The 16948-nt window shown below is 43.2% G+C and overlaps 1 protein-coding gene across 6 annotated transcripts in view; it reads left to right on the forward strand.

Moving 5' to 3' along the window:
• Positions 1-16948, forward strand: part of OSBPL6 (oxysterol binding protein like 6) — a 337550-nt gene that overhangs the window by 58852 nt on the left and 261750 nt on the right. For all 6 annotated transcript variants that reach the window (XM_075317384.1, XM_075317383.1, XM_075317385.1 and 3 more), the window contains exon 2: positions 5890-6024. The gene's annotated coding sequence lies outside the window, so the exon portion shown is untranslated. The remainder of the gene's footprint in view (positions 1-5889; positions 6025-16948) is intronic.

Genomic DNA, 16948 nt, shown 5'->3' on the forward strand with positions numbered 1-16948 from the left:
GATGGGCCCCGCTAGATCTCCAAACAGTATAATAGCCAACACACAGCCCTCCAAACAGTATAATACCCCCCACATAGCTATTCACACTTTATAATTGCCCCCACATAGCCCTGCAAACTGTATAATGGACTCCACATAGCCCTACAAACTGTATAATGGGCCCCATATAGCCCTGCAAACTGTATAATGGGCCCCACATAGCCCTGCAAACTGTATAATGGCCCCCACATAGCCCTGCAAACTGTATAATGGACCCCACATAATCCTGCAAACTGTATAATGGCCCCCACATAGCCTTGCAAACTGTATAATGGGCCCCACATAGCCCTGCAAATTCTATAATGGACTCCACATAGCCCTGCAAATTCTATAATGGACTCCACATAGCCCTGCAAACTGTATAATGGACTCCACATAGCCCTGCAAACTGTATAATGGACTCCACATAGCCCTACAAACTGTATAATGGGCCCCACATAGCCCTGCAAACTGTATAATGGGCCCCACATAGCCCTGCAAACTGTATAATTGGGCCCCACATAGCCCTGCAAACTGTATAATGGGCCCCACATAGCCCTACAAACTGTATAATGGACTCCACATAGCCCTGCAAACTGTATAATGGACTCCACATAGCCCTACAAACTGTATAATGGGCCCCACATAGCCCTGCAAACTGTATAATGGGCCCCACATAGCCCTGCAAACTGTATAATGGGCCCCACATAGCCCTGCAAACTGTATAATGGGCCCCACATAGCCCTGCAAACTGTATAATGGCCCCCACATAGCCCTGCAAACTGTATAATGGACCCCACATAGTCCTCCAAACTGTATAATGGCCCCCACATAGCCTTGCAAACTGTATAATGGACCCCACATAGTCCTGCAAACTGTATAATGGCCTCCACATAGCCCTGCAAATTCTATAATGGACTCCACATAGCCCTGCAAACTGTATAAAGGACTCCACATAGCCCTGCAAACTGTATAATGGACTCCACATAGCCCTGCAAACTGTATAATGGACTCCACATAGCCCTCCCTGCAAACTGTATAATGGCCCCATAAAACCCTGAAAAATGTTTTAATGCCCCCACGTAGCTCGGCAAATGTATAATGCACCCATTGATTTAAAAACATAAAAATACTTATGTTCAGGCTTATGAACATCTTTCAGTTGGTTGAGAATTTAAACTACATCAAGCGTTTCAAAGAAGTAATGTCCATTCTGGTGTTTTTTGTTATGAAGAAACTGAATACTTTGCATTAAAAGTCAATTGGAAAGCAAAAACAAGGCTTTCCATCAGCGTTTTCCTTTAAAAAAAAAAATTAAATAAATACATAAAAAAACGCAAGCATTTTCTTGATTGTTTCATAGATTTAAAAGCAAAAAAAACAAAAAAATGTAAAAAAAACCCCCCAACTGGTAGAAAAAAAATTGCAAGAAAGGAAACAACAAAAAAGGAAAACATTAAGTATAACAAAAATCCAGACAATGGAAGTGTTTTGTTTTTTTCTGAAGCATTTTTTCCTTAAAAACTGGATGTTTTTAACCTCTGGAAAAGGAGACAGTGTGAATATGACCTTTTTTGTCTGCGACATAGCCATTAGTTTACGAAAATTCTATAGTCTTACAAGATTACTGAACTAGTAGAAGATGAAGATTTCCATCTAGCTTGGAGGAATATACAGTGTCCACCCATATCCTGTCCACCGCCATTAACTTGAGAACGGCGGCAGCTATGGGCATAGAAGTGGTGTCTAGGTATAGTAAAGTAGCCATGCGCTACGCAATGAATGCTGAGAGGAAGTAAAGAGTGGACCCAGCACCACAATCCAGTATGTTAAAATATCAAAAATTTATTAGGTATTAAAAATCCAACGGATCCAAAACTTGAGAGAAGATGCATAGGCGCACCTTATGCGTTTCGGACAAATAAAAACAAGTCCTTAATTTATTGTCCGAAACGCGTAAGGTGCGCCTATGCGTCTTCTCTCAAGTTGTGGATCCGTTGGATTTTTAATACCTAATATATTTTTGATATTTTAACATACTGGATTGTGGTGCTGGGTCCACTCTTCACTTCCTCTCAGCTATATACCAGCCTGGCCGGTCTGGAGGACCATGAGCACCTGCAAGTCCTGGAGCGCAGTTGCATATGGTAAGCTGAAGTCTCATTACTTTTTTCTCTTTGCTACACAATGAAATCACCTATAGTGCCACCTGGTGGAAAACAACGGAGTTAGCATTTTTATCTTGAAAATAGAACGAGATAGAGAAAAAAAGTGAATTACAAAATTGTAGGGCATCATCAATTCAATACGAATCGACACCTTGCATACAGATATGCTATGATATGATACCCATGACCCCCCCAAAGCATTGAATGCTGATCACACATATGGCACTCATTTAACTTTAATACTCAAAGTGGCCACCGTCAGCTGCAATGCACATCTGGACTCTGGACAGCATACTGTATCTTGCTGCACGTTGTGCACTATGGTGGGTGACACGTTTGCACGAGCATCTGTGATACGTGGTCGTAGGTCCTGCAATGTTGGTGGAGGGGTCGCATACACCTGCTGTTTGATGCGACCTCACAGAAAGAAGTCCAATGGGGTCAGGTCAGGTGAGCGTGGAGGCCACTCCACACAGCCACCATACCCAATGACTTGTAGGAAGGTCTCCATGAGGTATCGCTTCACGTCCGCAGCCTTGTGAGTTTTACACGTTCTAATCATAGCATTTCGGTATGTAAGGTGTCGATTCGTATTGAATTGATGATGCCCTACAACTTTATAATTCACTTTTTTTCTCTATCTCGTTCCGTTTTCGAGATAAAAATGCTAACTCCGTTGTTTTCCAACAGGTGGCGCTATAGGTGGTTTCATTGCATAGCGCATGGATACTTTACTATACCTAGACACCACTTCTATGCCTATAGCTGCCTCAGATCTCAAGTTAATGGCGGTGGACAGGATATGGGTGGACACACTGTATAGTGCATAGCGATGTACTTACAAGTTACTAAGCTGGGGAAATTACCAAGGTTTGGTGAAAACTCCGTCAAGCCTTGATCTGCAAAAGTTTAGAAAAATGCATTATGTTGTTAAAATCTTAATATACGAAGTCATAGAAAGTACAAAGAATTGTGACATTTTATGGTTACAATATGGCTCACATCCACATTGTTTGTGTGTAGGATACAATGTATGACGGATCTCACTGGTGTTTAATGGACTCCGTTGACTCCTTGACTGGTCCTCCTTAGTTGTGGGAGGTAGAGTAGCGCTGAATACAGTACTGTCTTCCATGTCAAATCTGATGTAATTTGTGGAACAGTCTTGACTGGTAAAGTGTGTACCAAGCTTATTGCAAAAATCTTTCACAATTTGTGTGATTATTTTTTTGGGAATAAAATATTACTGCTGTTGCGGTGATGATATGATTACCGTTACACACTGTTTTCATCTTCATTTTCTCGGCAAACTTTCCGCCGCATTAAACATTCATTTTCTTGCTGGGAGCCATAGAAGGAGATGTTAAGCCTTTGAAAGCTTCGAGTAATTTTCTTTATAAAGTCTTGAGTTGCTGCTAGGTATCTTCCTTTTAGAACATAAGGGTGGAGTGCCCTGCTATATTCTACTAACCTGTTATTTTGGACGCTTTTATGACCTTTTACTTATTCTTAAATCCTGAATGTGGCTATAAATTGAGTCAATTCCATCTTCGATGGAGATTGCCAGTCATCTTTCCCCACTCCGGTATTAGCCCTGATGTTTGCAAACACTTGGAAAGTTAGAGCCAACTTTTCCAGAATCCGATGCAACTAAGGGTGGCTTTACATGCTGCGATATCCAGCCCGATATCGCTAGCATGCTACCCACCCCCATCGTTTGTGCGAAACGGGCATATCGCTGCCCGTCGCGCACAAAATCCGGCACCCCCGTCACACATACTTACCTGCATAGCGACGTCGCTGTGACCAGCGTACCGCCTCCTTTCGAAGAGGGCGGCCCGTTCGGCGTCACAGCGACGTCACTAAGCGACCGCCCAATGAAAGCGGAGGGGTGGAGATGAGCGGGACGTAACATCCCGCCCACCTCCTTCCTTCCGCATTGTGGCCGGAGGCAGGTAAGGAGATGATCCTCGTTCCTGCGGCGTCACACACAGCGATGTGCACTGCCGCAGGAACGAGGAACCACTTCGCTCCTGCGACAGCAGCGATAACTGCCAGCGGACCCCCATGTCAACGAGGAGCGATTTTGGACGTTTTTGCAACAATCCAAAATCGCTCCTAGGAGTCACATGCTACGACATCACTACAGTGGCCGGATGTGCGTCACAAAATCCGTGACCCCAACGAGATCGCTGTAGCGAAATCGTAGCGTGTAAAGCCCGCTTAAGAAAAAGCTAAACAATTTTTGTTAGAAACTTTAAAGAATTGAACAAGTCACATTTGCTGCTTGATTGTTTTTAAATTAGAGGTAGAATTTATTGTAATATTTGACTACATTGAAATAAGAAAACTGATGGCACTTCCTAACAGACAAGTGTGAACAGGTGCGTACTGAGCAGGAAACGTGACTACATTAGACATGTATTAAAAAATCTCAAAAAATTACGTGTCACCACCACCAGCAAATGTAAAAGCTTGTTGATAATTTGCTACCTGCCCTAGACAAATAGTTGTATTTGCCAATAGTTTGTATATGGAGCTGAAACATACGATTGACTCCCACTCAATGCAAGCTCCTCCTGCATGAGCATGAACCTCTCAGGAAAGGGGGGGGTGACTGGAAGGGAGCCCCTACGCTGACCCTTAGACTAAGCATACCCTAGGCTTTCCTTGAACCCAGAGGTACACTTAAAAGGTAGCGAGGTCTGGGCCCCCAACGTCTCCCTATCTCCTGTCCTTGTCCCGGATGGTAGGACCCCCCTCCACAACTCACCACCCAGGGGGAAGGGCAAGGATGGAAGTTGAAAACCCCACTGATGATACTGATACTGACAGACAGGGATAGAATTAAAACTTACACCTATTACCAACAATAGGGAACAACAAAAGGTGTACAGGGAGTGGTAACACAAAAAGAGAAAGTAACAACACTAGCTACCTTCACACACACCAACGCAACCGACACCTCCTCTCAGCTCCAGGACTGGATCCAGACTAAACTGAATAACCAGCACCCTCTGCAGTAAGCAGAGGGCTTATATCCCAGCTGTAAGTGATCAACCGCTGACAGCTGGGCAGGTCTGCTGCTACACCAGGAGAAGGAGTTAACCCCTCATGCACCCAAAGGAAAAAAACATTTAATCTGCATGGTCTCAGATGGTAAAGAAGGAGAAGACAGAGACAGACAGTGAAAGAGACAGACAGACACAGAGAGACAGAGGCAGACAGGGAAAGAGACAGACAGACAGGGAAAGAGACTCAGAGACAGACAGAGACAGACAGCGACTGGGAGAGAGACGGAAAGAGACTTAGTTACTATCCCGGGCAACTCCGGGTACTACAGCTAGTATATAATATATATGTTTATATGACGTTTGCACTTCTTTTAAAGAGTTATATCTGTTTTATTTAAGGATGGTTAGTATTTAGAATACAAATGTACCATAAATTGCCTTAAAAAACCTGCAAACTGTTTCATCCTATAAAGCTGTATATTTCGCTTCTGCTTTAACTTGAATTAGAATATTATCTCTCTTGGTATCCGATGTGTGACATATTTGTTCTTGGTTTGTGTTCTGCAATAAATTATTTTAACTTAGAACAAATATGCCATAATGTCTGCAGGATTCCTTTGTGCTCAGGAAGGCTATTTGTAGTTGATAAAGCATTGGCACTTAATTTCTTGATTTATTTCGACTTTCAGATTTCAGATTGAAGCACTCCATCACAGATTGCGTGAGGAATTAGATAACGGATTTCTTTTTCTACACCTCCCTGCAAAGAGGCGAAGAAATGGGCTTAACACTTTCGTCTCCATAGTTATCCATAGCAGATTAAGGTGAGCTGTTCATAAATGTGAATATGTATTACTGTCTAACTAGAATAATTCAATTTTAACCCCACAAATTTACTGATCAATGACAAAACAAATTAGAGTGAAAAACAACTTCAGAGTGCTTTTAGATCCTGATGTACAAAGCTGAGTTGTTCGTGCTACAAAACTCATCTTATTCATAATCCATTAACAATTATAGATTGACGTGTTAAAGATTAAGTGGGGCTAGCGTTCCTCACCTGCCCACTCCCTAGCCAGGGACTATTGTAGGGTCTTTTCAGGGCTTCAAGTTCCTGCTTGGCGACAGGTGAGGAACCTGTATAGGGACTGGCTAGAAGTGCAGGGTACAGCAATGCTCAGTGGTTATTTAAAGTCTGAAATATTGCCGATGTGTGTCATACTGCAGTCTGTGCTTATGGTCATAAATTAGGGCTGCTGTCTGAAGCCACAAAGCTGGGTGACACAAGCCACATTTGTTACCCAAGTCACTCGTTTCATGCTGCCCAAGCTACAGCATGAATCATAGCCTGGTAGCATAATTGTGCTCAATACTAAGGTAGGAGCCAAAGGTATAGACAGAAATCATGGGGCCCCATACCAAAATTCCAATTTTGACTCTGCTCTCCTTCCCCGTTTATGATTTTTGTGAAGTAAGTGGATGTCATGGCTCATAGTCACAGGAGGGCATATCTCACAAGTTTTAAAGGCAGCGAGAGGGATATGTATTGCGGTACATGAAATACACAAAAATAGTGCTCTTACTGAAGCCCATTCGTGTTTTCACCTGCTAAGGTACCCCTTCATGCCCCCATACAGAAGGATGACACCAAAAAAGTGCCCCACACATAACGTTTAATTCCCACACACAACCTTCCCCCAGAGTACCCCCACAGGCACAGTATGATGAGCCCAAAGTGACCCAAGCAAAGTATGTTGCCCTCACATTTGAACCAGCACCTTTCTCTGCCCCAACAGAGTATAATGCCCCTACAGTGGCCCAACAGAGTATGATGCCCCTACAGTGGCCCAACAGAGTATGATGCCCCTACAGTGGCCCAACAGAGTATGATGCCCCTACAGTGGCCCAACAGAGTATGATGCCCCTACAGTGGCCCAACAGAGTATGATGCCCCTACAGTGGCTCAACAGAGTATGATGCCCCTACAGTGGCCCAACAGGGTATGATGCCCCTACAGTGGCCCAACAGAGTATGATGCCCCTACAGTGGCCCAACAGAGTATGATGCCCCTACAGTGGCTCAACAGAGTATGATGCCCCTACAGTGGCCCAACAGAGTATGATGCCCCTACAGTGGCCCAACAGGGTATGATGCCCCTACAGTGGCCCAACAGAGTATGATGCCCCTACAGTGGCCCAACAGAGTATGATGCCCCTACAGTGGCCCAACAGAGTATGATGCCCCTACAGTGGCCCAACAGAGTATGATGCCCCTACAGTGGCCCAACAGAGTATGATGCCCCTACAGTGGCCCAACAGAGTATGATGCCCCTACAGTGGCCCAACAGAGTATGATGCCCCTACAGTGGCCCAACAGAGTATGATGCTCCTACAGTGGCCCAACAGAGTATGATGCCCCTACAGTGGCCCAACCGAGTATGATGCCCCTACAGTGGCCCAACAGAGTATGATGCTCCTACAGTGGCCCAACAGAGTATGATGCCCCTACAGTGGCCCAACAGAGTATGGTGCCTCTACAGTGCCCCAACAGAGTATGATGCCCCTACAGTGCCCCAACAGAGTATGATGTTCCCATAGTGATAGCTCCACTGTATGATTCCTACTTCGTGATGACCGCACAATATGATACCTATACAGCCCCCTACATATTATGAGGCCCCACAGTACCCTCCAACACTAGCACTAACGGAAAAAGAAAAACCCTGAAAAAAACCCAAACAAACAAAACAAAGCTACTTTACCTAGCCCTGATCCCCCTGTGCGTTGCTCTGTTCTGGCTGTGTGTGGATGTAGACTGCATGCAGTAGGTGCACTCTAGTGATGTCATTGTACCTGCTGCGCTAATACTGCACAGGCTGAATTGTGAAGCAGAGAACTGACGGCTCCCTGTTCCACCATTGCAGCCAACTGTATCTACATTTTTAGCATGCCCTGTGGGGGACAGTGCCATTTTGCAGGGGCCCCCCCATTTCACGGGCCCCATAGCAGCCATCAGGTTTGACGCTATTGGAAGTATACTGCTAGACTCAGTAGTCTTGTGATATACATGCAGACATTACTGCTTAGGTATATGGTTATCTGCAGCAGTCGCATGGATGTATGGCCAGTAATCACTGCTGCAAAGTATACAAAGAGGAATGGAGAATGTTCAACAGATGATTAAACAGGTGAGTATTGGTTATTTTACCACATCCTGCTTTTAGCCTGTTTTTAATAAATCCCAGACAATCCTTTTGTATATAAAAGCCATTTTTTTTTGCAAAAAACCATAACTGGTCTTTGGTTTACTGTGGTTGAAGATGAAATCTGCAGACCCTTGAATATAATACACCTCCATCCTTGATCACCATGATAACAGTGGGCAGAATGACCTTGGGTAGTTAGCAAACTTTTCAGCTCATAATGCCAATCAGTGCAGTCATATCACATTAACGATAGACTTATATTTCTTTCCTTCCTGACTATTATTTCTTAATATTTGGAGTACTTATCTCGCTGCTGAAAACCTAAGAGGAATGGCGGTAACAATGTCTGAATGCATTATAGAGTTTTTGAATGATGACTGGAGTGCCTTCATTACTCGCTCGGTTCTGAAGACCTGTCTTGAAATGCGTTGGCTTATACATGTCACGAATGAGTGGGAGCCGGGGAATTCGGTATTGCTGCTCCACAGTTTTAAGTGTTTTGAAGGGAAAGTTCTCTCCATTACCTATTAGGTTTTTTGATATTGTGTTATTTGTAATTGCTGATTTATTTTAAGTGATGGTGACCGAGAACATTGTGTACAGAAGTTTGGGAGCAAATATGGGCTGTGTACTTTGTTGGTTAATGTAGAGCTTCTGTTACCCAGCAGGCAGTTTATGATTGATATTCTTCTAACACTTGTTCAGTTGCATTATTCAGTTTTTTTGAGAACATGGTGAAATTGAAGACGTAATGATATCATTATTATTGCCTTAAAGGGTTCTTCCCAGCTCCAAGATCCTATCCTAATATGTAGTAGGTGTAATAATAATAATATTAGCAAATACCTCCAGTTAGAAATGTAATATATAAAGCTGAATGTGTGTATGTGTGTGTGTATGTATGTCCGGGATTGGTATCGGCACCGTCGCAGCTACAGCCACAAAATTTTGCACACTCACACGTCTAGACCCCGAGAGCGTCATAGGCTATGTTTTGAGGGGAAATTTTAACCCCGTGCTTTACAGTTATTCGCCAAAAAACCTGCCTCCATTAAAGCAAATGGAGCTCGGAGCCACAGTGCAGCCAGAACTTCAGAAGAATGCGCAGCCACTCCCTTATATGGAATGTTGGCGTGTCACAATGCAGCCAGGGAAAGAGACAGACACAGACAGCGAAAGAGGCAGACACAGACAGGGTAAGAAAGAGACATAGACAGGGTAAGAGACAGACACAAAGAGACAGACACAAAGAGACAGACACAGACAAAGAGACAGACTGACAGGGAAAGAGACAGGGAAAGAGAGGGAAAGAGAGACAGGGTAAGAGACAGACAAAGACAGGTAAAGAGACAGATAAAGAGACAGACACAGGGAAAGAGACAGAGGGAAAGAGACAGACAGGGAAAGAGAGGGAAAGAGACAGACAGGGAAAATGACAGAGATAGACAGACAGGGAAAGAGATAGACAGACAGGGAAAGAGACAGACAGACAAAGAGAGAGAGAGAGACAGAGAGATATATACAGAGGGGGAGACAGACAGAGAATGGGAGAGAAACAGAGAGACAGTTACTATCCCGGGCAGCGTCGGGTGCTATGTTGTGAGGCGAAATTTTAACCCTGCGCGTTCCAATTTACCAATCAATTTTGCCCCTATCTACATAATGGGTAAAAAGTGAAACGAAAAGTGTTGGGGGCAAATTGACAGCTGCCAGATGTGAACAAGGAGGACTTAAAGAATGAGAGCGATGGCGCCAAAGAGTATATACCGTACAGTTGCTAAGGTGGGGCCCCGACATGGGATACTCACCACACTCGGGGATATGAACACACACACAAAATGCGCCACACACTACCACGTGCTTGAACACATATACCACCCTCAGCACACATCTCACCACACATACACCAACCTCGCCACATAATCGCCCTAAACACACACAAGTCTGGTATTATCCTTCAAAAATAAAAATCTGATTAATAAGCAGCCAAACTGCAAGAACAACAAATGTACCACATAGGAAATCCGGCAGCTGTCAGTCACATGACCTGTCTATATGTGTATGTGTGAGCTAATATATACTGTCAGGGGGAGGGCTTTCTGTTGCCTGGAGATTTATCAGGCTGCCAATAGCAACCAATCACAGCTTAGCTTCTATTTTGCTACAGTTAATTAATCTGAGCTCTGATTGATTAATATAGGCAACAATTTAATAATTACATTTATATCTCTTTGTTTTGGGGTTTTTGTGTGCAGAATACATTTTTGTTAATACATTCTATTTTGTTAACAGCAGTAATTAACCCGGGCGAAGCCGGGTAGTACAGCTAGTGTGGTATAATTCTTCTGATTCACGGTGTTGCTTACCTCATGTTCAGGGCATTGCAGGACCTTAGGTATCTATGGTTACGACCACACATATAGTCACAGTTAACAAAACAAAAAGCACGGGATGCCGTAAGGTAAGAGGCGGATCTCAGTGCTCCCGTCCAGCGGGACCGGATTCGCACCAGCTCTGCTTTCTGCTCGTTATTTCTATTGAGTCTCCATAAAGCATAGAAATACAAAATAAGGACATGCACTTGGCTGTAATTTTGTGAAACTACTTTGAAAATGTTTTATTTGGGCTATGTTCCCACGTTGCGTTTTTATGTGCAGAAAATCTGTACATAAAAACGCATGTTTTGGCAGGAAAAAAGCAGCTGAAAAAATGCGCATTTTTTATGGCGTTTGCACGTTTTTTCACATGCTTTTTTTCTGTTTGTTTTTGTGCGTTTTGTAGTCATGGCAACGGCAATGGTTCAGGTGCTCCACCCCCGAGGTTGCTGCCGGGTCACCGGCTGATCTTACAAACGGGACCCGGCTCTCACTGCTCGGAGCGGTCCCGCACCACTCCGGGCAGTTTACAGTTTAACCCCCCAGAATGTTGCGATCAATGCGATCGCAGCATTTCCGGGGAGGGTGGGGTGTGTTTTCCCATTTTTTTTGTTTGGTGCACACTACATCCAATCATGCTGTTGTTGCCTCCAAATCAAGACGTTCAAACACTGCAAGCTGCTCACACTGGGCTGAGCACTGAGCGTACCTGAGCACAGTGATGATCGCGCAAGTGGTAAAGCACCCAAACTTTGAACTCTGCCTTTTTTGTAAAGTCTATGTGTTGTACGAACACCGAACCTCGGCTTTGCTCATCTCTAGCCAAAACACACTGACAACAGAAGGGAGAGAAAGGTGTGCAGGAAGACACAAACACAGCATGTGACAAAACTAAAAACACATTCATATAAAGTCAACAAGGAGTACACTTTAAATAAAATGTACCGGGCCATGAACTTAGATCATTATAAACAATAAGCGCTCCGTGAAGAAGTGAATACATGAAACGTACGTTGGGGCTGTAGGACCGGACGGACCTCACTCTTGCAGTAAGTCTAATTAATTTTTACAGCCACTACATGATTGCACTGTTCCCACTTGTTTTAGGCAGTGTCTCTTTTAATGTGGGGCTAGTGCAATATTTACACTTAGCATTTTTTGCAGTTATTTTTCTTATACTGGAAAGAAACTGTATATTTTGAAATAATAATAATACACTTGTGATATTGTTCACCTAATTGGTTTACGAATAATTTTCTTTCGGTATATGATACATTTTGTCATAATCCCTGTTTTATTGCCTGTATTTATATAGTAATGACATAATGAAATGTTATCTATTATATATATAATATAACATCTAATTTTGACACGTAATTGATGCACTTGGCACTTTCCATATAGAGATATTTTCTCAAATTAGTCTGATACATTGAATTTTATTGTCATTTGCTATAGGTCTGTCCGGTCTTTATATATCTGTACTACCACATTCCTTTTACTAATTTTTAAAATATACTAATAACATTTTGACATTTTAGGCGTATACTTTTGTTTTGGTTGTTGTTTATACATTCATATAAAGGTAGAAAGGGAAAGCCCAAGAGAGTTACAAATAAGCGGCACAAGTAAAATCTTCCAAGAAATCTGAAAGAGGTGAAAGGAAGATGTGCTGGGAAGGAAAACTAACGGAGTCACTGCAGCAACTAAACTGATGTTTACCCAGTATTGAAAACCCCTAAGTAGTGTTGAGCGGACCCGGACTGGAAGAATCCGGATCCGCGCGGTTTCAGCGGTAGATCCGGGTCTGACCCGGACGTGGGATTCCTGGTGCACAATCCGGATTCGGCAAATTTTTAATTTTTTTTCTCTCTTTCTATCTCTATCTTTATCTCTCTCTCTATCTCTCTCTCTCTCTCTATCTCTCTATCTCTCTATCTATCTCTTTATCTCTCTATCTCTCTATTCCTCTCATCCCGGATTCCGCTCCTCATTGACATATATTGGCCCGGATTCCGGATCGGATCTCGGACTTCTTTGTCAACCCGCCACTGATCCGCCGGACCCGGATTATTGCCAATTTGCTCAACTCTACCCCTAAGCTGAAGGGCTGGAACTCCTAAACATAAGTCCACCTAGAGCTATAGCCAGCAAGGGAGTATAGTGAAAGGTGAACATATAAAACCCAACCCAGAATGTGATAGGGCTGACCAACTGGGAAAATAACAAACACCTGGGGAAGAGCGAACCAAGAAAGGAGAACAAGGAAGGTTGGAACCACAAGCATTTGGACAGGGACGAAAAAGCAACAGCCCAGCAGAAGGAGGAATATAACACGCAGCAACAGGTCACCGGATCGAATCTCCGATAGAAAGATAGAAACTTAACCCACAAAATTAACTCAATCTGTTCAGCTCCTTCTGCACTAACACTTTCTGCCTGCCATGGACCAAGCTAAATATGAGACACTCCTTTTCATCCCCAGGAAGGACTGGTATAGCTTTTGTCTATTGAGGATATGAAGTTATAAAATGAAGTCAAATTAATGGTTCTATAGAAGACGAATCAAAAAGAGTCTAAAGGGTGCTTTACACGCTGCGACATCTCTAACGATATATCGTCGGGGTCACGTCGTTAGTGACGCACATCCGGCGCCGATAACGACATCGCAGCGTGTAACACAAAGGAGCGATGATCAACGATCGCAAAATCGTTCAAAAACGGTGATCCTTGACACGTCGCTCCTTTTCTTAATATCGTTGCTGCTGCAGGTACGATGTTGTTCGTCATTCCTGCAGCAGCACACATCGCTGTGTGTGACACCACAGGAACGACGAACATCTCCTTACCTGCGTCCACCGTCAATGCGGAAGGAAGGAGGTGGGCGGGATGTTACGTCCCGCTCATCTCCGCCCCTCCGCTTCTATTGGCAAGCTGCTTAGTGACGCTGCAGTGACGTCGCTATGACGCCGAACGCACCTCCCCCTTGAAGGAGGGATTGTTTGGCGGTCATAGCGACGTCGCTGTCAAGGTATGTGCGTGTGGCGCTGCCGTAGCGATAATGTTCACTTTGGCAGTGATCACCAAATGTCGCACATACAACGAGGGCGGGTGATATCGCGCTCGACATCACTAGCAATCGCTACCTTTAAGGCCTTGTGCCCCCGTTGCTCTTTTCATGCTTTTTACTTGCTTCTTTTAATCAGTAAAAGCAAGGAAAAAGCATCCCAGCAAAGACTATGAGAATCCTGACTTAGGGCTCATGCGCATGTAACTGCTGAATATTCGGCAGCGATTGGACAGCACATGTGCGCGTCAAATCGCTGCAGAAACACTGCATAATGGATGCATTTTTTGTGTAGAAACAAAGCTGATTTCATGCGCTATGGCTGCTGCCCCCACCATAGACAGAGCGGGAGCTGCATCCAGAACGCTCATGACATGCTCATTTTAGGAACGCACGGATTTGGGTCAAAATTTAGCACCCAAATCGCTGCGTTCAAAAAAGCAACGTGTGCACCTGTCATGCACAATCTTCATAGATTGTGCAGGGGACGCAGGACGCATGCAGTTACACTGCAGTGCAATATGCAGAGTAAATGCATGTAATTACGCAACGTGCGCACATAGCCTTAATGTTCTGTTTATGGCTGGCTGCATGTGGCGGAGACCCGAACTACCCAATTAGTGACTTCCATTGGGGTTCAGGTCAAGTCCGAGTCCCAAACCGAACTATCAAAAGTCTGGCTGAACCCGCAGAGCCGAACTTCAAAGGGTTCACTTATCTCTAGATACAGCCTTCCCTTTGGTCCTTCAGGAGGTACGAGAAACCCCTTGACGATGTTTTAAGGAGTCAGATCCGAGGTGGTGATTTAAGTTGTGCGGCTAGTTTTTTTCCATTTTGTACAGGGACCTGTGGGGTGCGGTGTCTCATTGTAGTAGGTCTTCCCTTTTTTTCCGTTACCCATTTCTTGCTTTTATGCCAAGAAAAAACTGTTGTAAAATGGATTGATAAATTTATCCCCATTATAGCAGCTCTCAGTTCAACATTGGTTACTTTTTCAATTTTAAAAGAATACATCCAAATGTCATTATTTTTACTAGAATAGCAATAAATTGAGTACAGTGGAAGCCACAGAGGATCCAGTGCTTTGTTAAATTATCCATTTTCCTTGTCTATTGTTAGCTCCTATATAATTTCAGTGGCTGCCATGATGATCAATGTCTTTGACGCTCGGGTATTGCAGAGTCAAATGTTATGTTCCCCGGTATATTAGTGTATGCTTCTAGATTTATAGGCTCTCAGTGGCTTTAATTTCAAACTCTGCTTTGCTCAGGTTGTTATTAATGGTTGAGAACTGTCATCAGTTTGGATTACCTTTCTAGAGAGAGAGTGTGTGTGTGTGTGTGTGTGTGTGTGTGTGTGTGTGTGTGTGTGTGTGTGTGTGTGTATATATATATATATATATATATATATATATATTATATATATATATATATATATTATATATATCTCTCAGTGAATCACAAAAATGAATACATCCCTCATATATTTGTAAATATTTTATTATTATATATTCTAATGGGACATGCCTGAAGTATGACTCTTTTTTACAATATACAGCAGTCAGTTTGCAGCTGAATATCTGAACACACAGCCATTGATGTCTAAACACCGGGCAACAGAAGTGAGTACACCCCTAAGTGAAAATGGCCAAATTGTGCTCAAAGTGTCAATATTTTGTGTGGTCACCATTATTTTCAAGCACTGCCTTAACTCTCTTGGGCATGGAGTTCACTAGAGCCTTAAAGGAGCCACTTGATGCTCTTCCATCCTCCATGATAACATCACGGAGCTGGTGGATGTCAGGGACCTTGCACTCCTCCACCTTTTTTTTGAGGAGGTCCCGACGAGGCTCAATAAGGTTTAGGTCTGGAGACGCTTGGGGCTGATCCCCCAGTAGAACATAGTTGAAGAGAACCTTTGTGTGGCCTAGCCCTTGATAGACGCCATAAAATGTGTGAAGGTTAGCCAATAAATTAAGCTGGAACATGAAAACTAACAGCCCTACATGAGTGCTATTGAATTGCGTTAGCTTGCTCCACCTTCTGTTAATTCTACTGGCCAATGGTAAGAAGTGGAGGTTTGTCTTGAGGGTTGTTTGGTTTGGACAACCAATTTTCACATGAGAATTAAAGAGTAATGATAATGTTATCTATTTATTGTTTTCATAAATCAATAATACAAATGAAAAGAAGACATTTTGTAATAGGCTGATTCCAGGACGCCCTGATATAATCTGTGATCAGAGAGTCACAGCGCTTTGTGGATCACAGATCCGCTTTAGGGCCTGCTCGCCATTTACCCTGAGTTGGAGAGTATTTAATTCCATCCGGTGCTGGGGGGTTCATTTCTATCCTGCAGTGATCTAACAGGTAGTTATTATCTCAGCTGCAGCCACTCTCCTCTGCTATAAATATCAACTCCTTACTCCTCCCTTTACTGGCTATAGCTCATTCCTATGCTGACCATGTTAAAGGAGGTTGTCGCTGCATAGCTGTAGAGAAAAGGAAAAAAATAGTTTTCAGCCTACCGTAATGCCTGTGATATGGATTAAATTGTGATGCATGGATAACACCAGGATTGGGGTTCCCAGGATAGAGCAACAGCAAAAATAGTAGATAGATTCCAGCACCAATTAGGATACCATCCAACAATTATGTAAAAAATAGAAAATTCTTTATTGGATCTTCATGTTAAAAATATGAACGCACAATTTAAAAGTCCATAAATAACACCTTACGCGTTTCGGATCTAAAGATAAGATCCTTACTCATAGGCTATACACCTACGAGTAAGGATCTTATCTTTAGATCCGAAACGCGTCAGTGTTATTTATGGACTTTTAAATTGTGCGTTCATATATTTAATATGACGATCCAATTAAAAATGTTCTAATTTTTTACATAATTTTTGGATGGTAACCTAATTGGTGCTGGAATCTATCTACTAATTTTGCTGTTGCTGCATAGCTGTGGTGTCATTTCTATTGCAGCTGCAAAGTTCCTTCCTGAAGAAACCTTGGAGTGCTTTTTGTTGTGTCTTTCACCACCAGTTTGGCTTACTTACCTTGTGTTGTCTTATTGTAGTAGTGAGACTAGCGTCTT

The sequence above is a fragment of the Anomaloglossus baeobatrachus genome, chromosome 7 (assembly GCF_048569485.1).
Source record: "Anomaloglossus baeobatrachus isolate aAnoBae1 chromosome 7, aAnoBae1.hap1, whole genome shotgun sequence".
NCBI lineage: Eukaryota > Metazoa > Chordata > Amphibia > Anura > Aromobatidae > Anomaloglossus > Anomaloglossus baeobatrachus.